The following is a 14,809-nucleotide window of genomic DNA, read 5'->3' as shown; positions in this document are numbered from 1 at the left end:
CCAAAGAACCAGCCCTTTTCCCTGCACAAGTCTCAAACTGCCAGACAGTGACACAGGATCCAGCACTGTAATTAGTTCACAATTACTTTGTTGCATGTGCACCAACTGGGTTTTTTTTTAAGTATTCAAAATAACCTAAAATTTGAATTCATTCCTGTGCTTCACCTGAAAGTCCCAGATATGACTGCAGTGCTGTATGCATCTGTAAGTGCAGCTGACACCATCAAATTTCAGGCAAGTGGTGGGTTAGTGAAATCCAGATCTCTATTACTCAGTGGAAAAAACAACACAGAGCAACATCTTTTTTACTTGAGAAATCAAGGTACTAAAATACCAGCTTTCCAACTAAAAGCACTGAAAAATCGAAGGTAATACAGAAATTACCACTGCCCATTAGGGTCTATAGTACCCAAGTGTCTCATTAAATAGATGCACATTTTGCACAGATAGAAAAACATGATTTAATCTGAGATTTCAGAAGAACAGAAGAAATGAGAATTCTGGTAATGTACAACAGTGATTCTCTGTGTTTAAACCTGATGTTCCTATTTCACATTTTGATTCTCCCAAATGCCTATTGTGTTTTATTTATGTTTTTAAAATTAAGGTGAAGGTTTCACTAATGTGAAACCACATTTTTCCCCTCCCACAGTGGGGTTTTTTTTATTTACCCGTTCTACTTCAGAAAGCCATATCCCACAGTTCTCAGACGCACACCGCTCATCAGATGCTTCAACACACAGATGCAGTTCTTCCCTGGAGCTGGGAAAAACTTTTCAGGTGAAGATCTTTCATTTGGCAAAAGTTATTTAGGGCAGGCAAACCTGTTTAAAAATTCAAATTAGGTTTTCAAATAGTTTTTAGCTAAAGAATTCAAAAACATTTCCTGAAATACGAAATTTTAGTGCTTGTTCTCAGAGCGACTGGAAATGAATTCTGGATAAAAGTTAAGTGAGGAAAAAAAGTCACCTTTTAAGAAAAAACATTTTTTGAAAATTACCATTTCAGGGGATGAAATTGTGTTGCATTTGATCTGAAACTAATGAGGTCTGCTCAGTTACTTGGCTGTCCTCCTGAACAAAACCAACAGCTTATTCACCAAGTTCTGTCTTTGCACCATCTTCACTGAACAGCTACATTATCGTAGCAAAGACGAGGACAAAAGAGATGTCAAAACCCAGGCAGATGCTTGTCATACTAGATATTTAACGGCACATCAGCCATTGCAAGCCATTCCTCTCAGAAACAAACACCTCCGCACACAACATTACTGCTTTGTTTTCTATTAGCACCTTTGAAACACTCCAAACAGAGACCAAAAAAATGCATCTCATGTTCATGCTCCCACCCTCAGGTAGGTGAGGCACAGCACTGGCATACCGTGCGAAATTATGTATTAGTTTTAGATGATTACTGCCCAGTTCAACACCAGGAATATTGCCAAAATTTCTACTCAATTCTTTTGGTCACCTCCCACATTTCAGGAGTTTCAGATGGGACTTTGCAAAGCCCTGCCACTCATGAGCCTGAATTCCCTGCTAAGTAGTGAAGGAGCTTTTGTCACACTCTAAACTTATGACTTGTTTCATATGGAAAAGTAATTCATCTGTTGGACTAAGAGACATTACAGTAATCCTTCCCTGTCCACAGGCCAACTTCTCTTTAGTCGCACTTTGAATTCTTGGAAATCAAATTAAGGCATTTTTTATAAAATAAAGGAATTTTATTATCAAATATGTTGGACATTTGAAAGAAAACAATGATCTACCAGTTTGTAATCTTCAGCGACTTCAGCAGTGCTTTGTCACGCTCCTGATGACTAAGGTAAATCGGGACTTCCATCACCTCCCTCTGCATAATCGTCACGCACACACTCCCATACTTGCTCCTCTTTTCCTTTCCCTGTATCCATCATGTCACGAAAAAGCTTCCTATGCTTCCATTTCCACAGCGCTTTAACAGGGAACAGTAGCCCTTGTTCACCCATCTTATTCTAAGCCACTTCCCCCTTCACAAGTTTTCTTGTAAGCAGTCTCCACATCCATTGTTGCCCCAACACAGATGACTCACAATTCCAGTAAAACCCATGTATTTTTAATCACAAGAGATATGAACCAATTAATGGATGTGATTTCTTCAGTTCCTCTGCATCCTTAATAAATCAGCAGGATTTTGTTTGATACCAGAACTAAGCGAAAACCCTGGACCAATAACATAAGCTGGTACAGCATGTGAAAAGCTGGAAATTAAAGAAAAAAGAAATGAAAAGAGGCAGGAGAACACTCTCTGAATTTCTATATGTGTAACTTAACCCAGCCAAGAAAACAGTATAATGCAGCCTCCAGGATGGAAGAAAGCCATACGCAGTATTTCATCCCGTGAATGCAGTTGACACCACAGAGGAGGTTTCAGCCACAAGATCACCACCAGCTCATAACCCCTTTTATCTCCTCGCAGCCCAAGCACGCATGAGAAGATAAACCTAGCAGACAGGCTGCGTGGAGCATGCAGGTGACTTCTTACTGAATAAAAAGGTAGGAAAGACCATCATCTTGGTCACTCTGATAACACACTGACTTACAGGTAGAATGCGAAGTGTTAATTATCTCGACTTTGGTTTCTTGCTCTGCTGAGACAGACTCAGCGAAGGCTCAGACATGAGCTGCAGGTCACTTCGTTCTGTGCCTGCCACGACAGATGCCCCATCCATGACCACAGACATCAAGATCCAGTGACAGAAAGCTTGTCATTCCCATAGGATTAGTTTATGTTTCCTTTGCTTAAATTAAAATAAGGATGGTTAGAAGCCATGAGATACCTTTAAACATGGACATTCAGAATGAGAACAAGTGAGAAGCTGACTTTTAGGATCACACAGTCTCTTCATATTTATGAATTTCCCAGCAATGCTTTAAAAGGAGTACCTTGCCAGCACTTCCAGAATGCAGAATTCTCAAACGATACCCCAAAACCAGCAATGAAGTGGATCTGCATCTCCTTTGTTTGTCAGGAGCCTTTCACAAGGCAAAAGAGAGGTAATCTAAAGGAGGACTGGGAGGTATGACCTGTTCATATACTCCAAAGGCATTTGATAAAGTTCCTGCCTAGCTAGAGGCTGTAGAGAAAACACTGTTACCACCAGGTGAACAATAAAGTCTTGTCATGGATTAAAACAAGTTAAGAGATAGGAAAAAGAATAGAAATAAATGGCCAATTCTCAGCATGGAGAAAGGTTAATAGTGTAGTGCCCTAGGGACTGGTCTTCAGGCTGGTGTTTTTCAAAATATTCATTAACAGCCTGCAAGAGGTGGTGAATAGCAAGGCAGCAAGCGTGCCTAACAAAATTGTTTTAGGTCAGTCACAAGGTGTGGAGGCTGGGAAGGAGCAACCACCAGTGCACAAATGCACACTGAGCAACCCAGGCCCTGCTCCCCAACTGCAGCAGTGGGGAAATGGCATGGAGACATCAGAGCGCCTGGTATTGCCAGATAGTTGTAAACACCCAAGAAAAGCAGCCAAAAGTCCTGTAAGAACTCACCTAATGCTATACCTGATATAATGCCAAACATCTGCTAAGGTCCAGGAATAATCAAAACGAACAGTGAAAAGAAAAAACTCTAGACACACAAAAACATTATACAAAACATCTCCCCAACCTATTATCATTAAGATTTTTTTTTTAATAAGATGACAAAGCTAGCAGAAACAAAACTATTTTGAAATATCACAATATCCTTAGAATAGTCCATCACCCCTTCCACATCTCTCTAACCTTTTTTGTGCACTATTTTGAAATATCACAATATCCTTAGAATAGTCCATCACCCCTTCCACATCTCTCTAACCTTTTTTGTGCACTTGGTCTTCTCTGGTCCTTACAAGCATCTTACAGCATATCCAAAAGTTCTCCTTGGAAATCACCCACATTTCCAGCATTTAGAGGTCATGGTATTTTCTCCTTTACCTGCATTAGTGGCATCACTCGGATTAAATAAAGGCAGAACATTATTCATAGGCATAGAAAGTGCAAGGAACATTTGATGATACTATAGTTTGATTTGAGATTCATTGCTGCTCACCAAGCCTTAGATCAAGGGAAGAAGCTACCCCCAGGAACAAACAGTGGGAATAAAAATATCCCAAGAAACTAGTGGGAATTAGCACAAGAATGGGTATTCACCCAGGGAGATAATTTGCAGCAAGAGCCTCTTAGGTGTTGGGGGCAAAGGAGATCAGTTCATTCTCAATAAATCTTCATTCCTAAGAAAAAAACATTGCAAAAAAATATGCATGCGCGTGGCCAGACCAATGAACTATTGTTATTAATACCCACAGGGTGACTGATGTCTTCAAAACACTTGCATACCCACCTTCAAAGTATTATGAGAGGACCTCAGTACACACAGGAGGAACAAAACGCGATCATCACAGGTGAGAGAGAGACACGGATTTTGTTAGCAAGTAGGTGCCTAAAGAAAGGAGTCAGATACTCAAATACACACAGGAGTTAAAAGCCATGCAGCTCACACAATTCAGTGCTTTACAGAGCTGTCCAAGCCGGTTGTGAATAAGCCAGTACAGGGTACTAGGGTCAAGTAGCCGGATCTCTGCTTTATCCTTAGAGCAACGCCACTCCATTTTGATATCCCTCCGGCTGGGATTACCCACATCCCACTATACATCCCTGTGCCCTAAAGCAACGACAAATGACTGCTGCCTTGGAGCTGCTTGCAGCCGGCCGAGCACTGCCTTGGACTGACAGCCCGGCCCCCCCAACAACGAGGGATTTCAAGCAAAGATCCCCAAAATGACACACTAAGATGCCTCAAGGAACTCCCCATCTGCAGCTTGTAGATGGCATAAAACCGTTCTCACTGCGGCTCCAGGTGAGAACGGCCAAGTATCAGCTCTACGACTGCTCCCTTGTTCCCTGCGCAGTGTGTCGGAACATTATCAGCATTGAGACCGAGACAGCAACATTTCTGTTATTAACAACGCACCCCATACCACTACCACAATCACGGGTAACTGTTTTTAATACAATGATAAAGCACATTTTCTGAGCTGGCCCTACCAACACCTCTTTACTTTGCTACACAGCACACCGATACGTGGCTGAAGTAGAAAGCGGTAGCAATTTAGGGGAGAGAGGATGAATGTCAGCTTTGACAGATTACTTTTTCAATTGGTTGTAGTAATCTTTTAAAAGGCCACTGACAAACTCTGAGCAGCATATGAAAGCCATGTTCACCTGAAAATTAAAGGAAAGCTACTCAACACAAGGGGCCTGCATATCTGATGACTTATACCATGCAACGCAAACTTAGAAAGGCACAGGTTAATTCAGGTGGTTTAGGAGAAATATCATTGTTCTGAATTATTTATAGAAATTAACTGAAACTTTGATATCCTGTTGGTACTGCATTTAACTTACAAGACAAAATATTATACTGTGGATGATTTTGCCGTCGTTTTCAACTTATTCCTGTTACTTTACCAGACTGAATCCATCAACCAAAACTTTATAAAGTCTTTTTCGGTTGGTTGGTGAGTAGGCAGATTACAGGCAGTGATTATTTCTCACTGATAAGAGACTATCAGTCCATTTTATCGACTGATTGGAAAGCCATTGGCAGCCTCTCCTGTTCCACCCCTTACTGCAATAATGCAATGAAACTAGTGTCTTATGCAATGCATGAGCAAAGCATATGAAGGTAGGAAAGAACTTTAATTCTAAAAATACAAATTTTTTTTTTTCTAAACAATTAAGCAGCACATACCTATTTGCTTAAACATAAGAATTTTAAAAGCATGTCCTTATGTGTAGGAGTATGAAAGACTTAATTATCTTTCCATTTTTCCACTAAAGAGGCTATGATGAAATGATTCTAGTAAATTCATTGGGAACTATTCAGCTGAGCACAAAATTAAAGACGTATGCATAAATACTTGCAGAACTAGGTCATTAACCCATCAAGGATCTCTTTCTGCAAGGTTTGAAAATTGTTGGCAATCTTTTGGTCCAGAGGCTCTATCCTTTGTGTGGCACCGTGCATGACTCTGTAAGAGTTTTCTACAAGAGCTTCTCTTTCAGTTATCATTCTCAGTACAAACATATGTAATTTGCCCAAAATTTGTTTTATATTTGCATTTTCTCAGTATCCTATAATCATCCTGGATGTCAGCAAGATGTACTAGTTGTTTATATGCAGTCTAAAATTTGCAAAGAATAATTAAGATGACATGGTTCGTTTCATAATGATGTTGCAATTTTGTCTTCTTGGAAACTAGTATTCTGTAATCTGCTTTCTTGGTTGCTTTCAGAGGCTGCATATGTGCACAGAATGCTGACACCGCTCTGCTTCTGTAAGAATAACATTGGAAAGAGCTCCCCAATGTAACCACCACCACCATCGCGTCATTCAGAAAGATCAGCAGCCAGTGCGCTACAACACTACCACCAAAGCCATAATATGAAATAATAATCAGCTTATTTTAAAGTGTCAAAACCCATCATATTTTGAATAATTTTCCTAAGAAAGATAGTTGCATATGGTTGTGGAAAGCCAGACATTTGAAGGACAGGAACAATTCTACGTATATCTAGATGCAGGCACGTGGTCTTAAAGCCAAATATAATCCTTCGTCTACACATACTTCAAAAACTGCTTTAAAAATGATGTGTACATAATCTTCACTGCTATAACCTTTCTAATTCTTCGTTGTGATGTATTTTTCATGCAAAGGGAAACACCACATGATTTTTGCCCTCTGTAGGTATAAGAAAGAATTTCCTACCATGTTTTTCCTGTTAAATGGCATCCTTATTGCCAGCAAATACTTGCATTAACACATTTTACAAGACACTGCTGGAAGTGAAGAATGCTGCTCTGAACTCTTCTAACTCCTCTCTGCTCCTCCAGTGCACAGAAGGCTCCATCTAGTGTTACAAACACATAATCCTGGGGAAAAAGAAGAGAGAGGGGAAAAAAGCCAGTTGATAGTAATTGATATAGATTTTTAAGTTGTCCTGGCAAAATAACTGGACTTTCCTGCCCATGCTTTCCCATGCTTGCTTTGCTATCCACCTGGAGGCTTAGAGTCTAGACTGAAAAGCAATGAAAAGAAGTTAGAATAGGGAGCAGACTTTACTACACAGAGCTCTTCAGCCTCCTACCTAAACCCCTCACACATGTACAAACAATTGCATTTAATCATACAATAACAGGAAAGGAACTAAAATTTACCAAGTGGGAATGGTGCCAGGAATCGGATTTTCACCCATTTTTGGCAGCATGGCCATGCTGTGGCTGCTTTCTCTCTCATCACATATTAGGGCTGTGGGGGTGTTAAGGATCACAAGTCTCCATCCAGAGACAGCTAACAGTGGATACTGTACCTTGAACCTGGAAGTCACATCATGGATAAAATGCAACACAGCATCTCCAGCCCAAACCAAACCAGCTGAGGACCAGGTCTTCCATCCCGACTCGCACGTAATGCCATTAATGCTGTTGCCATCGCTTAGTTACACTAAAAGTCGCACTGTAACCAGCAATGGTTTTGAATACAATAGGTTTCTGTACAAAGCCAAGTTCTCAGACCACAGTGCTGGGCAGGCAGACTGGCATCCTGAAAAAACATGGCCCAGGGTTAAGCCAGCTCAGCTGACGGATTATCCCAGGCGCTGAGCAGGCAGAAATGCCAGACTGATTCTGCTGGGAGCCTGAACATCCCTTGGCTTATTTAAGAGTTTCAGTCTTCATGACAGCTTCAGTCAGCCTACTGTTAGGATTCTTAATTTCAACTGAAACTTCCAAGTTGTAAGAAAACGTTGTCAGCCCATCCTTCCTTCAGAAGCACAGGTGATGCTGCCAGGCTTTCAGAGCCACTCCATTAGCTGTGACACTGCTTGCACAGGGGCTGGTGTCACCACTCACCCAGGCCACACTTGGGGTCTAGGAAGCCCCCCTCAGGAGGCTCAGCGGAGGTCCCCAGTTTCATTCCCTGCCTCGGTTTCCATTGCATCTGCTCCCTGGCCCCCTTGGCCACGCAGCCGTCTGCCCCAGCCCTGCAGATGCCCCTTTCTGTCCCCCTTGTCCCCAGCTTTCCCCGCCTGCATCCCTCCGTACTCTGCCGCACATCGCTGCTTCGTCTGCTGCCACCCCTCGAGCTAAGACTGTCTCATTAATCATTTACATCTTTATTTCCAATATAACTGGGCATTGTGCAGCACTCCCCGAGGACAGCCATTTGGGGGATTTACCAGTCACCGTGGGCAGCTTTTATTGTTATTACTACCCAACATGTAAGCTTAAAAAAAGCTGAAAAGAGCCCAAGTTTGCCTTTGTAAACAGCTTCCTAACGTTTTAGCTTTAAACTTTAAAAAAACAAAAACAAAAAAACAATAGAGCAACATTTGAGAGAGCTCGCTGTGAACCTGGTAGCTGTACCAGATGATGCGCTGAGCTAACAAACTCCCGAGAGCCAGCAACCACCAGCTCCCGAACAACAAGCGCCCTCAAGCTGCACTTCAGCAGCCCATCATGAGCACTTCATTATATTCCCCCCCAAAACCCCCTGGTGCCGCTCCGCGGTGCGCACCGCCGCCCTGCGGTAGGAGAACACCTTAGGGCTGGGGGTTTGGGGTTTTTTGGTTGGGGTTTTTTTTTGTTGTTGTTTTGTTTTGTTTGGTGTTTTTTTTTGTTTTGGTTGGTTGGGGTTTTTTTAATCCAAATTCCATGCTTTTCAATATACTGACCAGGCTGCTCAGCATTTGCGTTCATGGCTAAAGATTCGCCTTTATCAAGTGGTCTAACTGGAGACAGACAAGGCAGCTTTCCAGCCGGAGCACTGGGGAAGCACATCGATGCCTGAATTACATTTAACCATTCACTGTTTTACTAGTTTTAAATATTCATCTCTCAATGACTATGCTGCAGAAAAACGTGCTGACTGAAGGTGCACCCTCCATCAGGTCACAAAACCAGCAAAGTTGGCAGCTGCTTCTAAAGATTTTGTCTTCAAGGTAAGTCTTGACTATTGCTAAAAATAACACTGCAAACTAATTCTAAACTAGGCACAGCACTGGCAAGGAAAGGCACTATAATTCCACAGCCTCTATTCAATTAAATTATTTGGAAGAGGCAAAAGTTTGTGGCTTTTTTGAGAATTTGTCTCAAGAAACCATCTCGTACCTGTAGAAGTTACCGCATTTACCATGGACACAGCAGCACAAGAGACCAGCACAAAGGTGATGGATGATGAAAGCAGCCCCCCAGACCGCAGCAGGGGTCTGGGCCTGACCCTCTGCTCCAGCACAGGGCAGCCGTGGGGAGCATGGCTCTGCCTGCCCCAGTGCCACCACATTCCCCCTCCTCACACCTCGCTGGGGTCAGCTTTAGCATTTGTGCCACCATAAGCCACACTGGGGGACTCTGGCATAGCCCACCCTAGGGACTGTGGAAAGCTGACCGACCACACAACCAGACCCACTGCTGCCTCACCTTACGTTCAGTGTTCATGCAGGACATGGAAGAAACATCTTCCCCTGGAAACATGTTTTTCTTTCATGTGGGCGAACCTAACCAGTTAGAACTGGTCAACCTGCAGATGAGTTCACCATGTGAATTTGTGGATTTAAAGAACGAAGGCTGCAACAGCCCGTGATCCATCCGTCCCCCTTCCCTTCACATCTTCTAAGGAAGACCAGAGCTTAAACAGATCTCAATTTAAGATAGGAAATAAGATGGGAAATTGGTCAGCGGGAGAAGCATTTTGAGAGTAAAAGGCTATGAAGCTCAGCAACCCACTTATCTGCTCTGATGAACCATGAGCCTTGTCCTACCAGCCTCTGCTTGTCTCGGATCAAGAGCACTAGCAATTCCTTCACCTCTCGCTCACACCTCACTTTTGCCCGAGGCTACTGTGACCAGAGCAACCAGCCAAAACTTGTTCTGCATGTCAGCCATGTGTGCCAAGGCCCAGGAGCCCACCTGAACCCGGGCTGCCCATCAGTACAGAGGCGCTGGGCGCTCAAAGAGCCCTTACAGGGACAGTGTCTGCTGGGACCCAACATGAGGGGGCACTGCCAGTATTTCTTTTAATAAGCCCAAGGCAGTTTCACATGCTGGATGTCAGCCCTCCCAGTTCAGGATTTTAGGAAACCAGAAGCTCAGCTGGAGCTCAGAGTACCACCAAAGCATCGGTCCTGTTGTATCTAAGGTCTTCAGCACATGCAGAAAGGAGAGGTCTTTCTCCAGTACACACCAAGAAACCCTTTAATCAAGTTTTTAAACATTTCTGTACACAAGCAATAAAGTCAGTAGAAATACTAGTATGACTGCTGGGCATAAATAGTTCTTGTACAGGGAGAAATACTTCACACACACACACAGATCACAACTACACTGCAACAGAGAACGGTAAACTTACCACATGGCCAAAGGACTTACAGACCCTGAATTTACAGTGGGATGCAAGTTTTCCTACAAAGGAGGAGGCAAGGACTGTATCAACATCTCTGTCTCCTCTGCCCTTAATTTTATTAGCCCACTTCCCAGTGTTCCCCTTGCTTGGAAAGGGACTCTGCTCTCCCTCACCATACACATCAGGAGAAAAGGAAGACAGTGACCAGGCTTTTTACACCCATGTTCATTGACTGTGCTTTGAATAGCTCGATGGTCTCATCTGAATCGGCTGCCTGGAACTACAACTTGAAAGAAAAAAAAAAAAAAAAAAAAAAAAAATCACTGCTTTCCTCACCTTCTGCCTCAGTACTATGAAATGAGATACTGTATCTTTCTGAATGCTTTCCATTAAATACTCCCCTTATTAAAATTATTAACTGCATCAAATTTCTCCTTGGACTGTCAGAAGCCTTTAACCAATGTTCACATAATGCCAGATTAATTTGTAATTTAAAAATTATATTGCATTACCTATCTCAGCTATATGACACTTGCCTTTAAAAAATGGAATACTTCATGGCATTTTGAAAGTGTTTCTTATTCAAGCACAGAGGAGGTGATGGGAGGTGGCATTTATCTGTTATGCAAAGTTATTAAATATAGTTAACACCATACAACAGTTAATCACTGCAGCAGGACTCTCATTTTGGCCACTCAAAGGGAGCCGTAGGTGCTGTTCTGCATTCTATTCACCAACACTTTTCACTATCCACTAACACTTCACTACCATACCATTCAAAAGCAGAAACTAATTCAGGTTGGGACAGACCTCTGCATGTTGTCTAGTCCAACCTGCTGCTAAAAGCGGATCAAATCAGATCAGGTTTCTCTGAGATTAATCTAATTCAGTCCTGAACAGCTCTGAGGACAGAGCCCCAACCTCTCAAGGCACCCTGTTCCCCTTTTGCCCATCCTCACGATTAATTTTTTTTTTCATTACACCCTAATATTAAAGTACAGGAAAAAAAACAATCTAACTGAAATCTTGGGACAAGCAAGGAAAAGAAAGCAAAAGAAAGAGAAAAATACAAATAAGTAGAATATAAGTTACATTGTTAATTGCAGCTGAACACCAATGTCAAATACTTCTCCACCGGTAAAAAGTAACATGCCATCTTTAGCAGCCATAAAAGCTCAAGACCTCACTTACCTCTTCACCTGGAGGACTGTAGCTCCGACACGTCATTGCCTTTTCTCCCTTCTGTGCAAAACACATATTTTTCCTTGGGTGTCTCCCAACACAGCACCCCAGGTCTCCCCCCATTCAACTTTAGAGGCCTGGGAACACCATCTGACTGTAGTGCCCAAATCATTCTAATTTACAAAAAAACAGTTCAGGAACTTAGTCTGCACTTTTCTATTGGTAGTTAAGAGGAGTGACTTTGGGAAGAGTACCAAGAAATGCATTTGTAGAAGGCAACATCTGTGTGTGAGCGTGCATGTGGAAAGCTGAAACAAGAACCAGCACCTACACTGGTTACAGGTATCAACCACATAAACTTCCACCAGCACTTCTTATCTCTCAATTAATTAATCTACCTCATCTTCATCTCATTACAAGTACTAATAAACTACACACTCTCTCCTCCATTCCATGTAAAGCCAAACTTTTTTCCCCAGTAGCAGCAGTCTGTTCCAGAGGCAGAGGGAGAACGTATTCCTATGGAAGGGCGACAGTTAGCCCTGCAAGGCAGCATACAAGCCATGCTCCCCAGTGGTCCCTTGAATTAAGGTTTTGGCCATATGGCTGAAATTGTTTCCAAGCGCGTTTTATGTAACTGCAGATATCCCTTGTTGAGCCAGGAGGGGACTGCAGGCCGGCCGTGCTGGTGGAATGTACGCTCTCCTGCCACGGAGCGGCAGCCTCCACCCACACATTCTTCCCTTTGCCAAGGCAGCTCGGCACTAACGGCTCTGCAGCTCCTTAAACACAAACACACCTAGCCAAAACTACAGCTACGGGACAGTAAACCCCATACACAGACTCAGTACAAATTCTTAAATTACAGAGCTGCAGGGGTGTCCCCACACCATGCAGCAGTGCAAGCCCTGTGCAGAGATATGCCACTTTCAGAAGCATTTTACCAGCACCAGTGTGAAATTTGGATGACACCCCCTTCACACCATTAAACTGCTGGAGGTTGATGTGCCGGTTGCCATGTTAAACACCCCGATCTGGAGGGGTCCTCCCCACACCGTGCTCCCCGGCCTTGCTTGGGCATCCCCCAAGTGCTTTGAATGCAGCCGCAGGCTGCGCTCACAGCCAGAGGCAGAATGGGTTAGAAAAGCGCTCCTCAGACAACCCACGTTTAAAAGTGCTTGTTTCCAGAAGGCCTGGTTTTGTCCAAAGAAACGCCGAAGTGCCATTTTAAGTTACACAGAGTGGGTTTACAATGAATTCTGACACAAGAACGAGTACAAAATATACCAAATGTTGCTAATTACCAAAGCTGGAGACCCCCAGTTGAGCACCATGAAAAGTTAAGAAACAGTCACCAAACATGAACAGCAGCACACGTAGTTTCACTTCAAGAATAAATTCCGTACTGGTTTAAGTGGAGCACTGGAATATACGGAATATAAAACCATAAATTGTCAGAGGAACAACTGTTATTTACTGGTGGCCTGTTGCACTTCTATAAACATATTAGCAGGACTCTATAAACCTCAAGTAGTTAAATTCCACTATAGTGAATTTTGAAGGAAAACTATTGCAGAAGAAATAGCATTTTGTATTTAGTCTGGTTTTAATTAAAGCTTCTAATGCCTAATTTGACCACAGGGATGTTACTTTTTGGTATAATTTTTTTTTATTTTTCTTTAAATGAAGTAGGTTACGATTACTACTGACAACTGCCTAGATGCATTTGCAATTCACTTTGAGAGATTAATTAAGGCTTGTTTTCATGAGAGGGACAAGATTTTTTATAGCAATTAAAATCAGTTTTAAAGTTATAAAGTATTTTATAGTAATTACTAAAATTATTCCTAGAAAATTGATTCTTGGACTGAATTAAATATCAGTCACTTTAAGAATTCTACAACATGTATAAGTACCTTCTTCAACCTTTACCAGTTTGGGACTAATTCCCATAACAGTCTTGCTTCAGGTTCCAGTGTATTTAGATCGTATTTAGAATTTAAGCAACAAAGCCCCAAACGTGCTTCCAAAAGCTTACTTCTCAGCTGCTGCCTAAAACTTCGCACCACCTAACTCATCAGGCATCTCTTCTTCCAGGGACATTTTGAAGAGCACACGGTCAGTCCTGACCCCTCCTAACAAGAAAGCAACTCCTCAGAAGTTTCTGGCCACAAATCTTGAGCAGACACAGGTGTTTCTCTGCAAGCACAACCAACACAGAAATTAGCAAGGAAAAGGCTTTCAGCAATACCTCTCTGCTCAAAATGTATTACTGGTAAGGTTCAGGCACCTGTCTCCTCACCAGTACTTCATTTGCTGGGTTTCATAAAGGGAGCTTGCTCCTCTTCAGGTTCTAGACCTCTCTAAGAATATGGTGTCCTCGTCCTCTTTAGTGTGCATAGCCAATGCACTCAAAACAGTTTTAACTAGTATTTCACAGCTAGAAGTCAGTAGCAGCTGATACTGCTGTCACACGCCACAGTATATTCGTAGTTAACCAGAAATATTTCAGTATTTCACAGACACAAAAACACCTTCCAAAATAAAAACCCCATTAGTCTCAGCACACATGCTAAGACCTCAAAAGACCTGAAAGTAAAAAAATGTTTCTCTTGAAGAGAAATACCCTCCTGCACATATTTGCAAGTACACCTCTCCTGTAGCTGGTTTGATGGTCAGCCCATTATTAGAGCCCATTATATTTCAGAGCATTGCAGGTATTGAAAGAAGGATTAAAAACAAATTCAATCCTCTGAATAGAGAAGTGAAAGATTCAATATGTTAACACGATTTAAATTGCCAAAGTCATAGCCCAGAAAGTAAACCTTTCCATCTAACTGAAGGAGCGCTGACGATACACCAAAGACTGGCCTAATCACTGCGTTTATTGGCTCATTTCCACTGTAATTTAAATATGTCCAAAAAGCTATGTTAAAATAGGTTGAACATCTGAAATTAACAATTACTGTACCTACTTAGATAATGAAGATGCATAGTATACAGCTGAAACTCATTAATAAAAACTTCCTAATGGTGCATTGGATTAAGGTTTCAATAGTGTTTTTCTCGCTCACTAGACATGAAAACAATTATTAACAGTGACAGAAAATTATTCCATACCACAGAGGTATACCCATTAATATTCTCCTAATGAGAGCTGAGCCCCTCCCAAAAGATGTAATTTAGTCCTATATAGCAC

Source organism: Buteo buteo, chromosome 4 (genome assembly GCF_964188355.1).
Source record: "Buteo buteo chromosome 4, bButBut1.hap1.1, whole genome shotgun sequence".
NCBI classification, from domain to species: Eukaryota; Metazoa; Chordata; class Aves; order Accipitriformes; family Accipitridae; genus Buteo; species Buteo buteo.
Note: the sequence above shows the minus strand (reverse complement) of the source record.